Below are 17,129 nucleotides of genomic sequence, written 5' to 3' on the forward strand. Positions count from 1 at the left end.
GCCTTATATTCGTCAAGTGGGCCACTCCAGTGGGCCTTGTATACATCACAATGGGCCTCATAACATGGTCCATAATTAAGGTAAGTGGGCCACATCTCATGGGCCACGCCCAAATTTAAGTGGTGATAATGATTCCCACCATTAAAATTCCCAAGGCCCGCCATAACATTTATTTCCCATTCAATCTGATCATAAGGTCCCAAGGGATTTCAATCGTAGCTGTTCAATCCTCACCGTGTAACACGGTCCACATGATAAATAGATTTGTCTTAATTTTGTCTCAAGCCTTAAAAATGATCCTTTAAAAATGATTGGACAGTTTGGGTGCAACACATGCATCATGGCGGATTCCATATGGGAAGGTGGACGGCATAGATCAGGTACATACCTCATGGTGGGGCCCACACTATGGAAGGTGTGGATTATAAAACATACATTAGTGGGTCCCATGTGGGGCCCACCATAATGTTTATTTTCCACCTAGCCTGTTGACAAGGTCACACAGACATGGGGCCCACTGAAATGTTTATTTTCCACCTAACCTGCTGATAAGGTCACGTGGACCTGGGCCCACTGTACTGTTTATTTTCCATCCAAACCTGTTGATAAGGTCATATAGACGTGGAGCCCACCGTACTGTTTATTTTCCATCCAAACCTGTTCACAAGGTCACATGACCCAGGTGAAGAGGAAAAACAAATTTCATATTGATACAAATCTTCTGACCCCAAAAAGGGTTTCAATGGTAGGCGTCCCATCCAACTCTTCCCTATGGCATGGGCCACCTGAGCCTGCATACGGCTGATTTTTCGGAAGGGGGCCCACCGCCCTAAGGCCCCACCTAATGCACGGTGTTGATGCTCGACCCACATCATGGTGGGGCCCACGGTTGGGACAATGGGTCCCTGCCAGGCCGTCTGTTTGCCTGGTGCAGGCACTGCCTGCGTGCATTCTGCAGCAGCAGCGTCAGCGCTACCTTCTTCTTCTTTTTTTACTTGGGTTTTCTTGAGGTTTTGCATAGGTTGGGCCCGCATCAGTGAAATCAGACCTGGCCATTGGTTTCTATGTCTCCATACACACCTATCAAGCTAATATTGGGTATATTTCGGTGTGTAGAAGTATCAAGGTGTATTTCAATGGCAAAGATTATTATTCTCAATGCTATGGGCCGCTAAGAACTCAGATTCAATTTATTTTTCAGCTCAACGCCTAAAATGATCTGTGGAAGAGGATGGATGGCTTGGATTATATACAAACATCAAGGTGGGGCCTACATGAGTGGTCCACCCCAAAAGTACCCTCTTTTTTTGTTAGCTTGTAAGTACACACCCCTGCTAGTACATGCACTCCATGTTAGCCACGCTCGTCCAGCGTCCAGAGACGCTGGACTGCATGGATATAAAACAAGCACATGGTGGGCTCCACACACTGCCATGGTGGGGTCCACGTGGCAGCCCACCAAGGTTTGGATCAGCTGATGTTTGTATTTTCCTTCATCCATGCTTGGACAGCAAGGTGGGCTCCACCAGTGGGTTATAGTGTGGTCCACTAAATGGACAACATGGATACAATATATATATATCATTGGGTGGACCATCAACCATGAAAGAGTGAGAGAGAGAGAGAAAGTAATAGAGAGTGATGATGATGGAAAGGAGGGACCCCGCCACTATGTGGCCTCCATTGATACAACACATACATCAAAATGGGTCCCATCAACAAGTGTGCTCTCAAATCATGAAATCAACGGTAGAAACTCAAAGATCACCCACCTCTAGACCTTCTCCTTGCTCCCTTAGGCTCCTAAGCTCCTTGCCTTTATCTTTGATGGAGGTTGATGGGGTTTTGATGGTGGGGATGAGAGATGAGAGGGTGGGCCACACTTGGCTTGGGAGAGAATGTTTAGACGTATGGAATTTTTGGGGTTGCTTAGGAGATTTGAGAAATGAGAGAGAGAGAGAGAGTGAGGTGACGGGAATGATATGGATGAGATGATGTAAGGAAGGGGATGGGAGGGTATGGTTTAGTTTAATTTTTTGTAAAAGAGGTATGGTTGAGTTTGAAAATTTGTAAAGGGTAATGGTGAGGTAGAGAGAGAGTTGACTTGTGAGGAAAGAGGAATGGGTTGTTGTACTTAGGGGTATGGAGTGACTTGACTTGTACTTAACATGAGTGATTGATTGCTTGATAGAACATATTGTAGAGATTCTCTCGAAATTCACAACGCGCGGCGTTTTATTCAAATTGAACGCGGGCCCACGTCTTTTGACCTGGGTATCGGTTCAGTGCGCAAGTCACGGCGTTAGAAATGCGACGACGGCGCGATCGCTAAGGTACAAGTTTCAAATCGAGTCAATGTTGGTATGTGGGACCCGTCTTAGGATCGCGCGCAAACGTCGGATATGGGTCGAGAATTGCCTAAATTTGACCGGAAGGACCGCGGAAGCTTACGGAACAATATGAACTTGGACACGGGTCTTACAACTCTCCCCTCTAAATAAAAATTTCATCCTCAAAATTTACACAATCATTGCAAGTACATATAACTCATAATAGAAGAGGAAACAAGGCATCGTCATATAAAATCGGAGACAACATACAAGATACATCATATAATTAATCATCAAAGAGATGGGGATAACACTCTCGAATCTCTGCCTCGCGCTCCCAAGATGCCTCATCAACAGAATGGTGACCCTACTGAACCTTCACCAAGGGTATGACCTTGGTACGGAGGACCTGTTCCTTCCGATCAAGGATACGAACTGGCTGCTTAATGTAAGAAGCGTCCTCACGAACCTCCAACAGCTATCAATTGATAAAAAGAACTACGTCTGACCCACACTTCCTCAACATAGAGACGTGGAAAACGTTGTGGATGCCAAATAACTGAGATAGTAAGGCAAGCCGATAGGCCACTGCGCCAATGCGCTCAGTGATCTCAAAAGGTCCTATGAATCTTGGGGCAAGCTTGCCCTTCGCTCCAAATCGAACTACGCCCTTCATGGGTGAGACCTTGAGATACACATGGTCTCCTACAGCAAACTCCAAGGGACGATGCCAGCTATCAGCAAAACTCTTCTACCGGCTCTGAGCTGTGCGCGTCCTCTGCCTAATGATATCGATAACTTCTGACGTCTGCTACACAAGCTCGGCACCTAGGAGATGCCGCTCTCCAACCTCGGTCCAACAACTCGGAGATCTGCACGGTCTTCTATATAATGCCTCAAAAGGAGCTATGCCAATGGTCGCCTGATAGTTGTTTTTGTATGCGAACTCAGCCAATCACAGATGCTCATCCCAGCTACCTCTGAAGTCAATTTCGCAGGCCCAAAGTATATCCTCAAGAATCTGGTTGACCCTCTCGGTCTAGCCATCGGTCTGTGGATGATACGTGCTGCTGAGCTGCAAATCATTGCCCATCGCTCTCTAAAAACTCCTCCAAAACTGAGATGTGAACCTTGGGTCTCAGTTAGAAATGATTGAGACTGGAACACCGTATAGTCTCATAATCTTCTCAATGAATAACCTCACAAGCCGGTCCAAAGGCCAAGTCGCACGGATCGCAAGAAAATGTGCTGACTTCATCAGATGATCAATGACAACCCAGATGACATTATGACCGTACTGTCCTCGGTAAGCCCATGATAAAATCTGTCGATACGTGCTCCCACTTCCACATCGGGACACTAAACGGCTACAATAGACCAGGGGGTCTCTGATGATTAGCCTTGACACGCTGGCACGTGTCACACTCGACCACAAAACTGGCGATCTGACACTTCATCCCTATCCAATAATATTGTCTCCTCATGTCACGGTACATATTCTTGGAGCCAGGATGGATAGAAAACTGTGATCGATGTGCCTCGGTCATAAGATCTCTACGCAACTTAGGAATATTTGGGACACATAATCGGCATCTAAAGCGAAGTCTACCATCAGAACCAATCTGTCAATCTATCTGACTCTCAGATGCTGCTTCTGTTCGGTAATCCTATAATGACTCATCTGTCTGTTGAGCCTCGATCACCCTTGCGACAAGAGAGGGTTGAATCGATAGGCTCGATAGCTGAACGATAGAAGACTGCAGACCAAAATTGAAGTCATACTCTGCTATATCCTCGAGCATCCTCCACTCCTGAATCATCATGTGTGCCACTAGGCTTTGTGGCTGATGGTTGAGGGCATCCACTACCACGTTCGCCTTACCTGGGTGGTACTGGAGGTCAAAATCATAGTTCTTCAGGAGCTCCATCCAGCGTTTCTGCCTCATGTTCAGCTTAGACTCAGAGAATAGATACTTCAAACTCTTGTAGTCAGAGAAGAGCTCGAACCTAACCCCATAAAGATAGTGTTTCCACACCTTCAATGCGAAGACGACTGCTGCCAGTTCTAAATCATGCGTGGGGTAGTTCAGCTCATGGACCTTGAGCTAATGAGAAGCATAAGCCACAGGTCTCCCATGCTGCATCAGTACAGCATCCAATCTAATACATGAAGCATCAGTAAATACAACAAATCCATCACTCCTAGAGGGAAGAGTGAGGACAGGAGCGGACGTCAGACGGTCCTTCAGTTCCATAAATGCTTGCTCATAAGCATCACTCCAAATAAACTCTGCGCCCTTCCGAGTTAACCTGCTTAACGGGGCTGCAATACAAGAGAAACCCTCAATGAAACGTCGATGGTATCCCTCTAAACCAAGGAAACTATGGATCTCAGACGCAGTAATGGGCTTGCCCCATTGACGCATTGCCTCAACCTTCGAGGGGTCCACTGCGACACCCTCCCTCATCACTACGTGACCGAGGAACTTCACCTCCTCCTGTCAAAACTCACACTTCTCCAACTTCGCATACAACTGGTGGGTACGGAGGGTCTACAAAGCGATCTCTAGATGCTACATATGGTCATCACGGGTTCTCGAATATATCATAATATAGTCGATGAAGACCACAACAAACTAATCGAGATATGAACGGAAGACCTCATTCATCAACTGTATGAAGACCGCGAGTGCATTGGTCAGTCCAAAGGACATGACCTGAAACTCAAAATGACCGTAATGCATCCTGAAAGCCGTCTTCGGGATGTCCTCCTCTCGGACATGAATTTGATGATAACCGGAACACAGGTTAATCTTCGAAAAGAACTGTGCACCCTGCAACTGATCAAATAAATCATCTATCCTCGGGAGTGGGTACTTATTCTTGATCGTGACCCGGTTGAGCTTGCGGTAATCGACGTAGAGTCTCAACGAACCATCCTTCTTCTTGACGAAGAGTACTGGTGCTCCCCATGGAGAACTGCTCGGACGAATGAATTCTAACTCACGCAACTAGTCCAACTGACACTACAGCTCTCGCAACTCCATCGGTGCCATACGATACGGGGCCTTCGAGATAGGCACGATACCAAGCATAAGATCTATCTGGAACTCAATATGATGGCGAGGTGAAAATCTCAGAATCTCTTAGAACACGTCGGGGAAATCACAAACCACCGACAACTGATCAATATACAAGGCAACGGGCTCCTCGACTGCGCCGGATATCAAACAAGATAATGGCTCTCCTTGGGGCTCTGCAACGAACTGAAACTGTGGCAAGCCGGGTATGAAGAACGTGACTGTCCTCATGGAACAGTCCAAGATAGCGTAGTACTTGGCAAGCCAATCCATGCCTAAGATAATGTCGAAATCTGTCATTGACAGCACAAATAAGTCAGCGGGCAAGAAAATCTCTCCTACTAACATGGGATAAGATGAACAAAAGCGGCCTAATACTGTGGTCTTCCCCAAGGGCGTCGATACGGTCAATCCCTCACTAACAGACTCTGTCGGCAATCCAGTCGATCGACAAAAATCTTCAGACATGAATGAGTGCAAAGTATCGGAATCAAATAATACTCGGGCGATGCATGAAAAGACTAGAAGTATACCCTCGACAACTCCTTCGAATGATTGTGGGTCCTGCTGAGCTACGTAGAATCTGGCTTGAGCTGGCTGGGGAGGTGTCTGTCCCCTCTGAGGTCCCTGGTGTTGCTGCTACCTCTGTGGCTGCCTGTACTGCTGTCTCTGCTGCTGCTGGGGTCTTGGCGGTTGGTGCTACTTCTGCTGCTGAGGGGGCCTCGGTTGTGAAATCTGTTGTCGTTGATATTGCGGAGGCTGTTGCCGTGCTCTTGGCTGCTATGGAGGCTGTTGTGGTGCTCTCGATTGCTGCTGCTACGATCGAGGACACTCCCACCTACGGTGTCCTATCCCACTATATCCATAACAAGTATCAGAAAGCTGTCTCTAAGGTGGTACGGCTGGAGGTGCCGATGGTGCTGCTGGTGCCCTGGTGGATGGGTGACTCCTGTACCTCTGCGGTCGTCGATGTTGTTGAGAACTGCTAGAGGGAGCTTGCCTCTTCCATCCTCTCCTCTGATCTTGATCGGCCTGCGTGCCAGCCCACTTGGCCTCATAAATCTGAGCCCTCCGCACTACTGCTTGAAAAGTGAGAAGCTCATGACCAATAACACGGCCTCGAAGACCATAACGTAAGCCATTCTCGAAATGGCGGGCCTTCTGCCCCTCATCATCAACTATATATGGCGCGGACCTCGATAGAGACACAAAACCGGCCGCATACTGCACCACGATCATGTCCCCCTACACCAAAGTCTCAAACTCCAGTGCTCTCTAACGTCGAATGTGGTCAGGGAAGTGTTGCTCCTCGAATCGGTCGATAAAATCCTCCCATGTCTAGACATAATCAGGTCCTACGACATGAGTAATGGAGTTGCACCAATGCTCGGCCTCACCTTGGAGAAGAAACACTGCCAACCAGACTCGCTGCTCGGTCGTACATGCCATAGTATCGAAGATCTTCTCCACGTCGGAGTGTCATCTCTTGGCTGTAGTCGGATCTGGCTCACCTTGGAAACACAAAGGATCGAGCTGTCTGAACTCATGAAGAATGGCGCTCATGCACTCCTACTCGGCCTGTTCTGGAGAAACAACTGAGCGCATGCCCTATCCCTGAAGCGCAGCAGTCACAGCCTATAACATCTACTGTAGCTGCAGGCACTCACAGGCACGATCGGATCCACATCGGCATTAAGTAGAGGGACGTCATCCTCAGGAAGGGGAGCAGGGATCTTTGGCAGTGGAACAGGAGGCGCAGGTGGTAAAGTTGGAGTTTCAGGTGATGGAGCGGGAGTCGATCGAGTCACTCGCCTACGCGGCATGTCCTATAAGAAGAATAAGGACACCTATCAACCTTGAGAATCGCACGTTAGGGAACTCAATTGGAAGGTTACGCACTCGAAACCTAGTCTTCCTAGACTCATAACAAATATGTGATGTTGTTCCTGGTTATTCCCAAGTTATGCGCTGATACCAACTTCTATCACGCCCTGAACTCGGAAACCGAGCTCATAAAATTTTCGATTACCGAATCCGGCGCCAACAGCGTCCGTAGTACCCTATTCTCGGCTCCCGACATCTATACACCAGGTTCCGATCCTGGGATCCAACAAGAAGGATTTCAAATATGATTTTGATTCAGTATACGTATAACCTATGAATAATAACCACAAAAACACCATTACAAAATCTACTATGATAAAAAATTTTTAAGTACAATGTGTTTGAAGGGAAATACAAGATAATGCAAATAATAGAAACTCCAAAAGCTTAACTGCACGCTCCTGCTGCTCCTATGTTACGGCTGCGTCCAGGCGTCACCTGCACGCATCGATCGTGCATAAGCTTATAGAAAGCTTAGAGGGTGGTGTAAGTGTGTGCGCAATATGAACGTGTTCAGAATGCAAGGTCAGAGTAATATGGAATCATGCTGATGGGTATATGAATGCAATCAGCCGTACCAATGCTATGCGGTGTAAGATATGAATGCTATCGGCCATATCATGACCATGTAATGCGACATGCAACTCAAGCATGCCAATCCTCATCCACAATATCAAATATCAGTACAGTTCTCATTCTGGATAATCACTGGGGTCTAGTACACTTTATGCCAGCTTGTTGCTCCTATCCGAACGCACAACTGGGAGAGTGGAAGAGACCGAATTATCCGCCTGCCAATATTGGGCCCGGCTCATCGATAGCGGACCCATTCCTCCAGTTGGTCAAAATCAACCTAGAAATTGCCCCCTCACTCAGGCGGGTAAGGTCACACCCCTTTCCAACCCACTACGACACAGTGGGAGACGTGACTTACTGGTATACGACCCTCACGCGCTCATGTATCCACTCGGTCTCGACGTTGGAGTCATCCTCTAGTACCATCGAGTTTAGGAATTTTCACCCAGGGACATCTATGACACCCCGATGCTAGAAACAGTATTTCTTGTATCCAATCCAACCATCCACGATGTGTCTGTAGAGGCTATAACCCTGATGTCACTAGAGCATACAATAATCATAATCACACAAATGCAAGTATATGAATCACTCTACCAAACATGCAACAAATCCTATGCATACCACGCGCTCATGAAGGGCAACCCCACATATCAGGGAGCCCATAAACAATCTGCCCGAGGGCATATGCTATGATCAGTCACTCCTCATATCAAGCATACCTATGATGCGTATGATCATGGATCTATACTAAGCATGTTATATAATGATGGGATCTGTGCATAGCGAAGATGAGCCTAGACGGCGTACATACTACAAGTATGGGCCTATCAATGGGCCCTAAAGAGAGTGACAATGCAGATATTTAACTAACATCACCTTACAATGTGGACATCAAACCAACATTGCTCCCAAGGCACTGCCGCTATAAAGGTCAACACATAAGCCATGGTGGAATCACGTTATAATGGGCCTCATGTACATCCCATTGGGCCTCTACCCATGGGCCTCCAATACATCAAATGGGCCTCATATACATGGGTCTTGTATATATCAAGATGGGCCCCAACGGATGGGCCATAACTACATCAAGATGGGCCTAGTCACATGGGCCTTATATTCGTCAAGTGGGCCACTCCAGTGGGCCTTGTATACATCACAATGGGCCTCATAACATGGTCCATAATTAAGGTAAGTGGGCCACATCTCATGGGCCACGTCCAAATTTAAGTGGTGATAATGATTCCCACCATTAGAATTCCCAAGGCCCGCCATAACATTTATTTCCCATTCAATCTGATCATAAGGTCCCAAGGGATTTCAATCGTAGCCGTTCAATCCTCACCGTGCAACGCGGTCCACATGATAAATAGATTTGTCTTAATTTTGTCTCAAGCCTTAAAAATGATCCTTTAAAAATGATTGGACAGTTTGGGTGCAACACATGCATCATGGCAGATTCCATATGGGAAGGTGGATGGCATAGATCAGGTACATACCTCATGGTGGGGCCCACACTATGGAAGGTGTGGATTATAAAACATACATCTGTGGGTCTCATGTGGGGCCCACCATAATGTTTATTTTCCACCTAGCCTGTTGACAAGGTCACACAGACATGGGGCCCACTGAAATGTTTATTTTCCACCCAACCTGCTGATAAGGTCACGTGGACCTGGGCCCACCATACTGTTTATTTTCCATCCAAACCTGTTGATAAGGTCATATAGACCTGGGGCCCACCATACCGTTTATTTTCCATCCAAACCTGTTCACAAGGTCACACGACCCAGGTGAAGAGGAAAAACAAATTTCATATTGATACAAATCTTCTGACCCCAAAAAGGGTTTCAATGGTAGGCGTCCAATCCAACTATTCCCTGTGGCGTGGGCCACCTGAGCCTGCATACGGTTGATTTTTCGGAAGGAGGCCCACCACCCTAAGGGCCCACCTAATGCACGGTGTTGATGCTCGACCCACATCATGGTGGGGCCCACGGTTGGGACCGTGGGTCCCTGCTAGGCCGTCTGTCTGCCAGGTGCAGGCACTGCCTGCGTGCATTCTATAACAGTAGCGTCAGCGCTGCCTTCTTCTTCTTCTTTTTTTATTTGGGTTTTCTTGAGGTTTTTGCATAGGTAGGGCCCGCATCAGGGAAATCAGACCTGGCCATTGGTTTCCATGTCTCCATACACACCTATTAAGCCCAATATTGGGTATATTTCGGTGTGCAGAAGTATCGAGGTGTATTTCAATGGTAAAGATTATTATTCTCAATGCTATGGGCCGCTAGGAACTCAGATTCAATTTATTTTTCGGCTCAACGCCTAAAATGATCTGTGGAAGAGGATGGATGGCTTGGATTATAAACAAACTCAAGGTGGGGCCTACATGAGTGGCCCACCCCAAAAGTACCCTTTTTTTATTAGCTTGTAAGTACACACCCCTGCCAGTACACGCACTCCATGTTAGCCACGCTCGTCCAGCGTCCAGAGACGCTGGACTGCATGGATATAAAACAAGCACATGGTGGGCTCCACACACTGCCATGGTGGGGTCCACGTGGCAGCCCACCAAAACTTGGATCAGCTGATGTTTGTATTTTCCTTCATCCATGCTTGGACAGCAAGGTGGGCTCCACCAGTGGGTTATAGTGTGGTCCACTAAATGGACAGCATGGATACAATATATATATCATCAGGTGGACCATCAACAATGAAAGAGTGAGAGAGAGAGAGAGAGACGGTGATAGAAAGGAGGGACCCCGCCACTATGTGCCCTCCATTGATACAACACATACATCAAAATGGGTCCCATCAACAAGTGGGCCCTCAAATCATGAAATCAATGATAAAAACTCAAAGATCACCCACTTCTAGGCCTTCTCCTTGCTCCCTTAGGCTCCTAAGCTCCTTGCCTTCATCTTTGATGGAGGTTGATGGGGTTTTAATGGTGGGGATGAGAGATGATAGGATGGGCCACACTTGGCTTGGGAGAGAATGTTTGGACGTATGGAATTTTTGGGGTTGCTTAGGAGATTTGAGAAATGAGAGAGAGAGAGAGAGTGAGGTGATGGGAATGATATGGATGGGATGATGTAAGGAAGGGGATGGGAGGGTATGGTTTAGTTTAATTTTTTGTAAAAGAGGTATGGTTGAGTTTGAAAATTTGTAAAGGGGAATGGTGAGGTGGAGAGAGAGAGAGAGTTGACTTGTGGGGAAAGAGGGATGGGTTGTTGTACTTAGGGGTATAGAGTGACTTGACTTGTACTTGAGTGATTGATTGATTGATGGGACACATTGTAGAGATTCCCTTGAAATTCGCAACGCGCGGCGTTTTATTTGAATTGAACGTGGGCCCACGTCTTTTGACCTGGGTATCGGTTCAGTGCGCAAGTCGTGGCGTTAGAACCGCGGCGACGGCGCGATCGCTAAGGTCCAAGTTTTGAATCGAGGCGACGTTGGTATGTGAGACCCGACTTAGGATCGCGAGCAAACGTCGGATATGGGTCGAGGATTGCCGAAATTCAACCAGAAGGACCGCGGAAGCCTACGAAACGGTACGAACTAAGACACGGGTCTTACATGAAATAAAGTCCATATATTCAAATATAAAAAACCAGTCAGGTCTAAAGACAAATAAAAACAGTCATACAAATTGAGATAAAGCAAAATAGTATATGAGTTATTACAGACCAGCATATAAAAACATTCAGTCAGATCCTAAAGGAGCAGGAATAGATGGATCAATTTTGTGCAAACACTTAGTAATGCGCCGCATATACTTGCGCATATAAGAAAATTGAGAAGTTTGGGTTACATGTATTTCAGCCACCTGTTCCTCAAGAGAACGCAATCTCTCATCAAAGCCAGACGGCACAAAGCAGGATCATTTCCAAAATCAGATTCTATTTTATCAAATATATCATCCATATTAACATCGTCTGGAGGAAGATTATCACCCTCTTCTTCATTCATACCAGCTGCTCCACCTTCTCCAACATCTACTTGGTCCTCAGCCAATCGCAACTTCATTTTGTTTAAGTTGGAGTTGTTGAAAATGAGGTGTTGGATAGGAGTGTCACGCCCCAAACTCGGAGACCGGGCTCACAAAATTCTCGATCGCCGAATCCGGCGCCGACAGCCTCCGTAGAACCCCATTCTCGGCTCCCAGCGCCCATTCGCCAGGTTCCGATCCTGAGATGCTACAAGGAGGATTTTCAACTTCAGTTTGATTCGTAATAAGCATATCCAAAGGCATAACCCACAACAACAACCAAAAACTCCATCACATTTCCACTATAATCAAAAACTTTACAAGTACAATGAGCATAAGGGAAATACAATGAAGATAGACCAAAAGCTCCAAAAGAAGATCAGCTACGCGCCCAAGCCTCAGCGCTGCTGCGAACCAACGTCACCTGCACGCAACGGTCGTGCATAAGCTTATAGAAAGCTTAGAGGGCGGTGAAAGTGTGTGTTCAAGGTGGTAATGCAGCTATGCAGTATCAGAGTAATGCGGAACATGCTGATGAATGCTAAGAATCCCATTAGCCGTACTAAGGCCATGCGGTGCAAGGAATGATGTCGGCCATACCAAGGCCATGCAATGCGAAATGCAAGTCAAGCATACAAATCCTCATCTAGTCCACATGTCAATACGGCTCAAATCTGGAATATCACCGGGGTCTAGTACACTCCAAGCCAGATTGCCGCCCCATCGCGCGCAATAAGGTGAGTGGAAAAGACCTCACTATCTGCCTGCCAATATCGGGCTCGGCTCGTCAATAGCGGACCCATTCCTCGAGCTGGTCAGACTCAGCCTAGCATTGCCCCCTACTCTCGGGCGGGTAAGGCCGCACCCCCTTCCAACCGACCACGACACAGTGGAAAGCGCAACCGTCTGGTAATCGGCACTCAGCGCTCATGCATCCACTCGGTCTAGATGTTGGAGCAACCTCCTGGTACCATAAGGGTTTATGGACTTTCACCCAGGGATATCTATCGCACCCCATGTAGAACAGTATTTCCGGTATCCAATCCTGCCAACCACGATACGTCTGTGGAGGCTACGACCCTGATGTCGCTAGGGCGTACAGTAACCATATCACACAATGCGAATGCATGAATCACACTATTCAGTCATGCAGCAATCCTGCGCGTATCGTGCGCTCATGTAGGGCAACACCCCCTGTACGGGAGCCCCTAAACAATCTGCCCGAGGGCATATGCGATGATCAGTCATTTCTCATATCAAGCATACGTATGATGCATATGGTCATAAGTCATGGAACTAAACATGCTATATAGGATGGATGACGTGCACAACGAAGGTGGGCCTAGACGACCTGCACATAACACGCATGGGCCCGACAATGGGCCCTAGGGAAAGGCATAATGCGGACATTTAACCAACATTATACTTGCAATGTGGACGTCAAATCAACATTGCTCCCAAGGCACGACTGTCATAAATCATGTTGGGATTGCACATTGCAACGGACCTTTGGTATATCCCATTGGGCCTTCAATACATCAAATGAGCCGTATCATATGGGCCTATATTCATTAAGCGAGCCGCACCAATGGGCCTTATGTACATTGCAATGGGTTATAACCCGTGGGCTTTAGAACGTATCAAATAGGCCTAAGTTTATGGGCCTTATACGTGTCAAATGGGCCTCGACAGTTGGGCTCCATATGTACATCAAATGGGCCTACTCACCTGGGCCTTATATGTATCAAATGGGCCTCGCCAATTGGGCCCCATATGCACATCAAATGGGCCTCAACTCATTGGCCCCATTACATCTTAATGGGCCTCGACCCATGGGCCCCTAATACATTAAATGGGCCTCGACCCATGGGCCTTATATATACATCAAAGTGGGCCTCAACCATGGGTCACAAGTACTGAGGTGGGCCTCCCACCATCAATAAATTATATATAATATAATATATGTACACATATATATATATATATATGTAACGTATAATATTATATATAATATAATATTGTATATATACATATAACATATAATATTATATATAATATAATATTATATATATATACATGCACCAGCACACACACGCACCCACACACACACACGCACCCACACACACACGCACACACACACACAGTGAGCTCCACCGTCCAGGCGGACGGTGGAGATAAAACACATACATCTGTGTGGGCTCCATGTGGGGCCCACCGTAATGTTTATATTCCATCCAAACCATTACTAAGGTCAAACAGACCTAGATGAAGGGTGATAAAAATTTTCACCTTGATCCAAGACTTCTGTGGGCCCAAAAAGGGTTTCAAAGGTAAATGTTCAATCCCACTGTTTCATACGGTGTGGGCCACCTGAGTCTTGGATCAAGCTGATTTTTGGGGTGGGCCCACGTCAGGGGTTGGCCCACCTTATGAACGGATTAGATGGCAAATGAACATCAAGGTGGGGCCCACGGCTACAGCCGTGGGTGGCGTACGGCACAGGCTCACGCACTTGCACATGCACATGCTATGCATTTGTATTAATGCTGTGTTGCACCCTTTTTTTTTTATTTTTGAAAATCCGAGGATTTTATAGGTGGGGTCCGCATCCAGTGAATCCACGCCGTCCAGTGTTCTTCCATGGCTCACCACGAGCAAAACAAGTCCAATATTGGACATACTCCAGTGTATAACCAAACAGGGAAGTTTTCAATGGTGAAAACCACCATTTGCTATGGTATGGCCCGCCTGGAGGTCTGATGGATCCCACCTTCTGGCTCAACGCCTAAAACCATCTTGGGAAAGGAATGAACGGCATGGATTTAATACATACATCAAGGTGGGGCCTACATGAGTGGACCACTCCAAGACTTGGAAAAGAAAGGATGATTTTTATGTTTCTTTCCAGCAACGTCCAGCGTCCCTGGACGCTGGACTTTCCATGTACTTAGGAGGTGGGCCCTGCTTAGGTGGGCCACCAGGGGATGGATGGCAGGGTACTTACACATAGAAAGTGGGCCCCACTTTTAAATGATTCGGATAAAATACCTACCTCATGGTGGGGTCCATTCAAGTGGGCCACATAATCTCATTATTACAAAAATAAAATAAATAAAATAAATAAGATAAAAGGGAGAGAGATGGAGAGTGAGACCGTGTGATGGAGGGACCCCGGCACTATGGGCCCTCCCTTGCACTAGATCATACATCAAGTGGGTCCCATTACATGTGGGTCCATGAAATCGAAATTCGACGGTGGAGATCCCTTCTCCACTTAAAATAAACGGTCTAGATGACCCTAAGCATGTAAGGAAATAAACATCATGATGGGGTCCATGGAGAATGGCCCCATCATGGAATGATCATGATGATCCAAGTGGGCCATCGGCCACATCTTAGGGTCCAAAGCGAGATCCAAACCATTGATCGGTTGGCCTCACTTGGCCCATCTTAAAATATCAAAATCTACCCTATCAAGACACCCACCACTTGATCTTCTTGCTCCCTTGGCTTCCTTAGCTCCTTGTGCTACTCTTTGATGGAGGAAGATGAGAAATGGATGGTTGAGATGAGAGATGAAGGGGTGGGAAAGGTGGGCCTCACAAATGAAATTTTTCTCACCATGGGGGACTCATACGTATGGGACTTGCTATGGGAGAGTTTGAATGAAAGAGAGACTTGTAAGGGAGAGAGAGAGAGGGAGTGAGATGGGTGATGGAGTGATGGGGGATGGTTTGGGTTGAAAATTGTAAAAGGAGGTATGGTTGATGTTGAAAATGGGAAAAAGAGGAGTGGTGAGGTGGAAAGAGGGTAGACTTTTGAAAAAGGTGGAGATGGGTTGATGTACTTAAGGTATGGGATGCTTTAATGGTTGATTGATGGGACTAATTGTAGAGATTCCCTCGAAATCTGCAACGCGCGGTGTTTCTTCGGAATAAACGCTGATCGGCATCTTCTTGCCTGGGTATCGGTTCGGTGCGCAAGTCACGGCGTTGGAACCGCGGCGACGACGCGGTCGCTATGATATAACTTTCGGACCAAGCCGACGTCGATGCGCGGAACCTGGCTTAGGATCGTGCGCAAACACCGAATACGGTGCGAAGGTTGCCGGAATTTGACCGGAAGGACTGCGGAAGCTAACGGAACAGTACGGATTAGGACACGGGTCTTACAAGGAGCCTCTCCAACAGGCATAGCGACTAGCATGTGAGTAGCTAATACAGTCATTAAGGGAAGATCACTATGACCTGGATGGATACGGATCTGAATGATGGAATGACATATCAAAGAGGGCAGACAAACATTTGCACCAGTAATGATAGAATACAAGATACGAACCATGAATACCGTCAGTTCTGTTTTGTTATCAAAACGAGGATACAGATTAGAAGTAAAGATATGATGCAAAACTCTGTAACTGGGTAACAAATATTTGGTTACGAGGGCATTCCCGTTCTAAGTCCATTGAGCATCCATGTTATAAAGTGCTCTAGTATAAATACGTTTTTCAGATTCAGAAACTTTCTCAGCTAGAGTGTTAGGTGGAATACCATCATCACTAATAGGTATATCCATAAGGCCTGAAATTAAATGACGATCAACAGGAAAAGGCCCTTCTCTAGTAGCAATAGAGAAAGTTAATTGTTCAGTAGAAAATTTAGATATGCATGCAAACATGCTCTGCGCAATGGATTGGTATGCCGCCTCGCCCCAACATAGGATGTTATCCTAACCTACAGATTGGAGAAGAGGAAAAAGACCGAAACGAGCGATGTGATCTAAATCAACGGTTTTTCCACAATGACATTACACAGACGCAAATCACACACATAAGATGGATCATCTTCGGGAGACCGAAGATGGCGTCTTGTAATAAGAGTTGATCTGGATGACGAGGGACCTCTAGTATTTTTATTTTTCCCTCTAGAGTCCATATTCTTGAATAAAAACAAGAAATGTCAAAGAAGTATAGATGGCTTTTTCTAGATCAGCAAATGGAGAAGAAAACCCCAAAAAGCTTAAGGCAAACTTGAAATCAACTACTTCAATGAAGAAATTGAAGAAAATAAACCATAAATCTACAAGAAACACAAGAAAAATGCTCTGACCTGGTTGAATCGAACACTCGAGTTCGACTAGTCGTAGCTCGACTTGTTGGAGAAGTGAAAATGAGGAAGAAGAGAGATTTTCCCAAATTAAAGAGGTCAGCGAGCTCCATGATCGGTCTTAGGAAATACACAACTGATCGTACCACGACTGGTCGAG

This window comes from Magnolia sinica, chromosome 10 (assembly GCF_029962835.1).
Source record: "Magnolia sinica isolate HGM2019 chromosome 10, MsV1, whole genome shotgun sequence".
Lineage (NCBI taxonomy): Eukaryota > Viridiplantae > Streptophyta > Magnoliopsida > Magnoliales > Magnoliaceae > Magnolia > Magnolia sinica.